Source organism: Hippopotamus amphibius, chromosome 13, assembly GCF_030028045.1.
Source record: "Hippopotamus amphibius kiboko isolate mHipAmp2 chromosome 13, mHipAmp2.hap2, whole genome shotgun sequence".
Classification (NCBI taxonomy): Eukaryota; Metazoa; Chordata; class Mammalia; order Artiodactyla; family Hippopotamidae; genus Hippopotamus; species Hippopotamus amphibius.
In genome coordinates, this window is record NC_080198.1 from 12366565 (window position 1) to 12374564 (window position 8000).

An 8000-nucleotide genomic window follows, 5' to 3' on the forward strand; every position below is an offset into this window, starting at 1 on the left:
CATGTCTTTGTTGGGGGAAAAAAATGTCTATTTAGCTCCTCTGCTCATTTTTTCATTGGGTTGTTTGGGTTTTTGTTGTTGAGCTATATGAGTGCTTTATATATTTTTGGTATTAACCCTTTATCTGATAAGTCTTCTGCCATTCAGTAGGTTGTCTTTTCATTTTATTGTTGGTTTCCTTGCTGTGAAGAAGCTTTTTAGTTTGATGTAGTATCAATTGTTTATTTTTGCTTTTGTTTCCTTTGCCTGAAGCGACACATCCAGAAAAATATTGCTAAGACCAATGTCAAAGAACATACTATCTATGTTTTCTTCTGGAAATTTTATGGTTTCAGGTCTTACTTTCAAGTTTTTAAACATTTTGAGTTAATGTTTGTGTATGGTGTGAGAGAGTGGTCTAGTTTCATCTTTCTGCATTTGGCTGTCCAGTTCTGGGGGATTTATTTTTTAAATGATGGTATGGTGATAGAGTGGAACAGTATTCAATGATTTTCATGATATGGCAGATTCCCATGTGGTGACATTGGAAAAATGTCTATAAGGTACTGTCATGTGATGAAAACAGGATATAGAATAGGAAATATAGTATGACCTATTTTTCATTTAGGATGTATATGTTTATATGTATGCATAAAAGAATCTGGAGGGTCTGGTTATCTCATGGGGACTCAGAATAATGAAGAAAATTTTACTTCTGAATCTTTTAAAGATTTCACAAAATTTTTATATTACTCAAAAATATGCCATCGTATTCTTAAGGGAGGAAAAGATGTAGGAAAAGGATTAGACCAGTAGCCTTGGGAATGATCACATCATGGAAGAAGTAAGCTACTTAGGCTTTAGTTAAACCTTCCATGAATGCAGAGAAGCTACAGATTGACAGACAAGGTTTGGAAGGAATATGTACAATTTTCATATGGTCCAATAAGTAGGAGCTAATTTGGAGCTGGGTTAAATCTCCACACCTAGACCTGTATGCCCAACCCCTACTCCACTAACAGTAGGTTTGATTTACCTAATTCAGGGACATGACTCTGTTGCAGAAATCGGTCCATCGAGAAACCAAGCACCACACTCGGAGGGATGGAGAACTCAGGTTTATTAAGCCGGCTGCCCCAGATGAGCTAATGCTCCAAAGTTCTGGGCCCCGAACTCAGGATGAGCTTTACTTTTACAGTGCTCATGTTTGCAGAGCATGGACATTTCCAAACAGAAACTTACAAGAGCAGGTGCAGAACATTCCATTTTCAGCAAAACATCTTAAAGTTACATTGGATTGCTAGGTCATCCTGTTTTTTTTTTTTTCTCCATGCAGCAAGCATATTTCACAAAAGCAAAACAAGCATGGCGTTATTTTTAGCTGAGTGCAAGTTTCTAATTTTCCTCTTCAACTCCATCCTTGGGGGTTTTTGGAACACTGGCATTCTTTACTAAGAGGACAGAGAAGGTTTCAGTTTCCCCCCTTTTAGGTTAAACTGTTTGAAATTGCCACCACTGAACCATGTCGACCTGTGACTCATCAAAACACACTCTCTCTAATACAGAAGTTTATATATTATTCCATCTGTATGGAATGGTGTCTTCAGCAGCCCATAACCACTGATCAAGAGGTAGCATGTATTCAGTCTGAGTGGGTATTTGGTGTCAAGTTTGGATGATATAAAAAGTCATGGTGGCACAATCTGAACTGTATACATTTGTTAACATTATTTCAAAATGGTTGGCAGAAACTCATTTGAAAGCTCTGTTCCAGCCACAGCTGTGCCCTCCACCACCACCCCCCACCCCTGCACCACGCGAATTTCTATCCCAGCGCTCTTTTTTCACACTTACCAGAAGAAGCTTTTGGAATATCTTGTTGCTTTTACTTCAAAGAACTATTAAGCACAGAGGCAAAGCACAAAAAATCAAACTGTGGTGGTTCTCAGGCGCTAAAGTATGCTCTGTCAGAAGTGAGAGCAAAGCTAAATCAAATAATGACTTGTACTTTTTAGGTGGCCTAAGTTATAAATTGCAAGGCAGAGAAGATAATTAAGAATAATGTTCGAAAAGGTAGAATCAACATAAATCATATAAAAAGGATAACAAGGTTTATCAGCTGGACCCATTTTGAGGCAGGTTTTAAGCTGGGTATGCTTGGGAGGCACCAAAGCGGATGATTAGATACAATATTCAGCTTAATGTGCAAGAAAAGCAATTGGGATGAAGCAAATCAGTTTCCTGACTCTAATGCAGGGAATGTGGAGGGGTTTATTAAATATAAAATTAAATTTAGATTTGTGGCCGCTGTTGATCCACTAGAAAGAAACTGACATTATCATATCATTATTTTTTAATTTCCAGCTTCAGATGCCTTATTAAACAAACAAAAAATAGATGGAGAGAAAAAAGTCAGCATCAGTTTCAGAATAATTTTTGCCTTTTCCCATAATTATTTCAATCTATACTCATTTATTCCCTGCACTGGTGTCACAGCACGTTGCAAATATAGATCATGTTAAGGTGTAGATAAGACACAGGGGGGAAGACATTCTCTAATATTGACCTTTTTATATAAATAAACTAAGTTATTAACATTTTAAAAGAGTCTTCCATGACCAGTGATGCTAGAAGGAATAGAATTTGTTTAGAGAAAGTAGCGCCGGGTATCAATTTCTCAGGAGGTGGTTTCTAAGCCAGGTCAGATGCATTGAGGTATAAGAATGAGCAGAGAGGACAGATGTGGGAATTATCCACAGAGGTTGTCATTCGCAAATACTGGAGTGGCTAGAACTCAGCTACTTCCTTCTGAGAGATGCTGCTGAGTCCTGTTTTGACAAGGCAGTGTTCGCCTTTCAGACGCCACCCTCCCTTCTGCTTTGCCTAGGAGACCCAGCGCGGAGTGCAAATGAGCCCAGTGTAAGGTGGAACTCTGGGGAGGGATGTTACTTAGGTTTTACCACATAATGGAAGGGGAAAAAAACAGCTAAAAAACCTGAGATGTGATTAGGTCATGAATGTGGAGCTAAATGGAGAAACTGAGGAGAAAGAAGGGCTATGCCCTACCCTGGAATAAGCAAACTGCTGAGTTTCCATGACTAGTGAGTTGATTTTCCAGAGTCATCTACCAGGACCTCCTCCATGGCTTAGAGTTGTCAGAGGTCCCAGGTATTCCATTCCCACCACCATATGGAGTAGCCCCAGCTGTCGCCACTGATTGATTCCTAAATCCTTGATCCCCAGGTGTGAATATAGTTCCCAGGTACAATTCTTACCTGACTGAACTGACAAGGCTTCGTGCCTTGGCTCCCTGACTCAGAGTCTCTACAGATCCCTTCTCATTAGCAGAATTCTAGTCATTGCCATCTCAAGGTCACCTTGTCCTTTTGCCACTTCTAGCCTGGAAGAGAGCCTCTTTCTCCCGTAGAGGGCTTGGAATGAGAAGAATTTAGAGCAGTTGGGTGGAGATTGGTGTTTTATCTTGACCATTAGCTAATATTGTTAGCATTAAACAGAAAGTAAGTTTCCAATTCCCTCCCCCATACCCCAGCCCCATCTCAGGAAGGCCCTCAAAGGCCCCAGTGAACCCCAAGCCCCAAGTCGCGTATCCATAACGGCAGCGTTTGTTTCTGTGGTGCACATGCGACACATCATGATGGGTTGATGGCTGAAGATACTTAGGATAGTTTCCGATGGTATAAATCTGTACATGATGACTATTTGAGTAACGTAACTATCACATTGCATCAAACTCATGAATTTATGGGTTGTGTAGGATGAAGCTATGGTAGAAGTGGTGAGTTTATTTAAAGAATAAACCTACAGGTGGTACAGAGACATCGAAACATAATGAAGGGCCGCACAAATGACTGGGGGTCAAGAATGCTCACAGTGGAGGATTGAATGAGCGCAGGTGAGACACCTGCAGCAGCTGGCCTGGATGGTTCTGCCTGGAGCCTCGTGCCAAGCTGGGTCCTTGATTTCATACACTGCCCTAGAGATTGACATGATGCCAGGTTGAAGCAAACTTTCCCTTGTCCAAAACATTTGGCATGTCCCTGTCCATGAGCCAGCACCACAATGCAGGATAAAGATGAGCTCCAGTTGTGTCTGCCAACTTTGGACCCAGGTTCCGGCTTCTCTCCTGGACCCTCTGACATGAAAGAGTTGATGACGCTTCTCCCAGTCTCATGGCGGTTTGGGTCCCTACTTCTAGGGATGGCTCCCCTGACTGCTGTTAGACAATCCTGGTGTGGGTGGGGGATTCACTGAGGGACTCAAACGTGAGCCCCACCCCCAGTGGGGATTAAGGCAGTTTACAAGTACTGTCTATCCTCCATGGGACCAGGGGAGGGGAAATTTTCTCCATCAGTGGCTGTGATAATAGGAGTCAGCGTTTAGAGTGATCCTCTGAGGGAGAATCTGTGGAGTTATGCTGTGAAAATATTCCTGGATAAATGTCGATATGAATACTCAGAAATTTTACTTGTTTTCTTCCTGGTTCTGGGTTTCGTTAAAACTGCTTGATGTTTTGTGGTTAGTAAGTGAGGAGATACTGAATACTAATAGAAAATACCTATATAGTAAGTGTATTAGTGTCCTAGAGCTGCTGTAACAAATTACCACAAACTTGGTGGCTTAAAATAATAGGAACATAGTCTCTCACAGTTCTGGAAGTTCAAAATCAGTGTGTCGGCAGGACCGTGTTTCCTCTGGACGCTCTGGGGAGAACCCATTTCTTGCCTCTTCTGGTTTCGGGGTGGCTTTCGGCATTCCTCAGCATTCCTTGACTGGTGATCACATCACTCCAATCTCTGCCTTCATCTTCACATCGCCTTCTCTTCTATGTGTCTTTATCCTCCTTCATCTGTTTCTTATAAGGACCCTTGTGACTGAATTTAGAACCCAACCCAGATAATCCAAGATAATCTCTCCACCTCAAAATCCTTAATTTAATCACATTCTCAAAGACCCTTCTTTCAAAGAAGGTAACATTCATAGGTTCCAGGGTGTATTAGAGTTTTCCAGAGAAAGAGAACCCACGGGGTGTGTGTGTGTGTGTGTGTGTGTGTGTACACAGAGAGAGAGATGCATATATATATATATATATATATATATAATATAGACACACACACAATAGGATATGTAGATGTATTTGCACACCTCGGAGACAAAGTTTGGTTGCAGACCACCACAATACAGTGTCACATGGAGTTTTTGGTTTCCTAGTACATATAAACATTATGTTTACACTATACTGTAGTCTATTAAGTATGCAATAGCACTATGTCTAAAAAAAAGAAAACACTGTACATACGTTAATTTAAAAATACTGGTAAAAAATGCTAACCACCATCTAAGCCTCCAGTAGGTTGTAACAGTCACATCAAAGATCACAGATGGCAGGCCACCACCACAAGTATAATAACAATGGAGGCCTGCCTGCGTGGGTTGCGGAAGCGGTAGCCGCTGACCGAGCCTGCTGCTGTCTCGCTACTGCTTTGGCTTCCCGGCTCCCCCTCGGACGGAGAGGGCGGCCCGGCCGTGGATGGTCAGATAGCTTCTACCTCCCGTCGCCCATCCCTGGCCCCAACCGGCACGGAGCAGACGGCGGCAGCGGCGGCAGCAGGCGTGGAGGAAGATGGCGGGACGGTTGCCGGCCTGTGTGGTGGACTGTGGCACGGGGTATACAAAGCTAGGATATGCTGGAAATACAGAACCACAGTTTATCATCCCTTCCTGTATTGCTATTAAGGAGTCAGCAAAAGTGGGTGATCAAGCTCAAAGGAGGGTGATGAAAGGTGTTGATGACCTAGACTTCTTCATTGGTGATGAAGCAATAGAAAAACCTACATATGCAACAAAGTGGCCAATCCGCCATGGTATAGTTGAAGATTGGGACTTGATGGAAAGGTTTATGGAGCAAGTGATCTTTAAATATTTAAGGGTGGAACCTGAAGACCATTATTTTCTTTTGACTGAACCTCCACTGAATACTCCAGAAAACAGGGAATGTACTGCTGAAATAATGTTTGAGTCCTTCAGTGTTCCGGGCTTGTACTTTGCTGTACAGGCTGTTCTTGCCTTAGCTGTATCCTGGACCTCCAGGCAAGTAGAACGGACGTTGACCGGTACGGTAGTAGACAGTGGAGACGGTGTCACTCATGTCATCCCTGTGGCTGAAGGGTATGTGATTGGCAGCTGTATTAAGCACATTCGAATTGCAGGATGAGATATAACATATTTTATTCAGCAATTGCTGAGAAACCGAGAAGTAGGAATTCCTCCAGAGCAATCCTTGGAAACTGCTAAGGCAGTAAAGGAGCGCTATAGTTATGTCTGCCCAGATTCAGTAAAAGAATTTAACAAGTGTGATACAGATGGATCAAAGTGGATTAAACAGTATACTGGAATCAATGCTATCTCAAAGAAAGAATTTTCCGTTGATGTTGGATATGAGAGATTCTTGGGACCTGAAATTTTTTTTCATCCAGAGTTTGCTAATCCAGATTTTACTCAGCCTGTCTCAGAAGTTGTAGATGAAGTAATTCAGAATTGTCCTATTGATGTCAGACGTCCGCTCTACAAGAATATCGTCCTCTCTGGAGGTTCAACCATGTTCAGGGACTTTGTACGTCGCCTGCAAAGAAATTTGAAAAGACCTATAGATGCCAGGCTGAAATTAAGTGAGGAATTGAGCCATGGTATATTGAAGCCAAAACCTATTGATTGATGTACAAGTCATTACACACCACATGCAGGCATATGCCGTTTGGTTTGGAGGATCCATGCTGGCTTCCACACCTGAGTTCTACCAGGTATGCCACACCAAAAAGGATTATGAAGAAATTGGACCTAGCATTTGTCGTCACAATCCAGTATTTGGAGTAATGTCGTAAAATTGGCTTCATAGTTATTGGGGTTAGGGAGGTGGGGAAGAAATAATCTTTCTGATTACCTGTTTTGTCTGGATGGCTGGTTTTGAGGTTTTAAGCCTGACTTGAAATAATAAGACCAAACATAATTATACAGGAATATTTTAATAAGTATATCAACATGCGAATGTAGAGGAGAGCCAAAATGATTGTGTTTTTCTTTAGATTGAATATTTGAATCTTACGTGTAACAAAAAGAAGTGGGTTTTAGTTCTTTCTGTGCCCTGGTATTTTGTGTATTATTTAATTATCCAAGATTTGATGGGATTTATTGGTATGTAGATAGCTCTATAATGCTTGAATTGTACACTTCGAAGTGTGCAATGCAAGAGCTTGTTTATATTTCATACTTTTTATACTTTAAGGGAAAAAAAGTCAAAGAAAAACTAGTATTTGAGGGAAAGAAAGTGACCAAGTAAAGGATAAATACAAAAAATAGCCTATGAGACTTGACATACACACACACTCATGGGATTCCAGTTATTACGAAGTGCTTCCATCCTCCTGTGCCCCCCAATGGTTTTCTTTGCAAGTGCTTTTGGAACTAAGAAGCTAGTACCTTGGATTAACCGATGCCTGCTAGTGCTTTCTGATTACTCGCATTCTGTTTCTTGCTTTAAAGGAAAAGTAAAGCTAAGATTGTTGGACCCAAAAAAAAAAAAAAAACAATGGAAAAGTTTGAAAGATTGTGAGCGTTACCAAAATGTGACACAGAGACATGAAGTGAGTAAATGCTGTTGGAAAAATAGTGCCAATAGACTTGCTCGAAGAAGGGTTGCCACCAAACTTCAATTTGTAAAAAAAATGCAGTGTCTGTGAAGCTCAGTAAAGCAAAGTGCAATCAAATAAGGTATAGTATGCATTTATATACATATATATATGCACACACAGAGAGACAGATTGACTGATTGGTTGAAAGATTTACTTGAAGGAATTGACTGATGCTGCTGTGGAGGAGCTTGGAGAATCCAAATTCTGCAGGGTAGACCAACAGGCTGGAGACCTAGGAAGGAGTTGCAGTTCAAGTCCAAAGGTAGTCTGCAGGCGGAATTCCTTCTTGCTTGGAGAAGGTCAGTCTTTTTCTAT

At 41.4% G+C, this 8000-nt stretch overlaps 1 pseudogene; it reads left to right on the forward strand.

The window, feature by feature from the left end:
• The first annotated feature begins 5442 nt into the window (after positions 1-5442).
• LOC130834590 (actin-related protein 3-like) lies at positions 5443-7122 on the forward strand (annotated as a pseudogene).
• Positions 7123-8000: the final 878 nt, after the last annotated feature.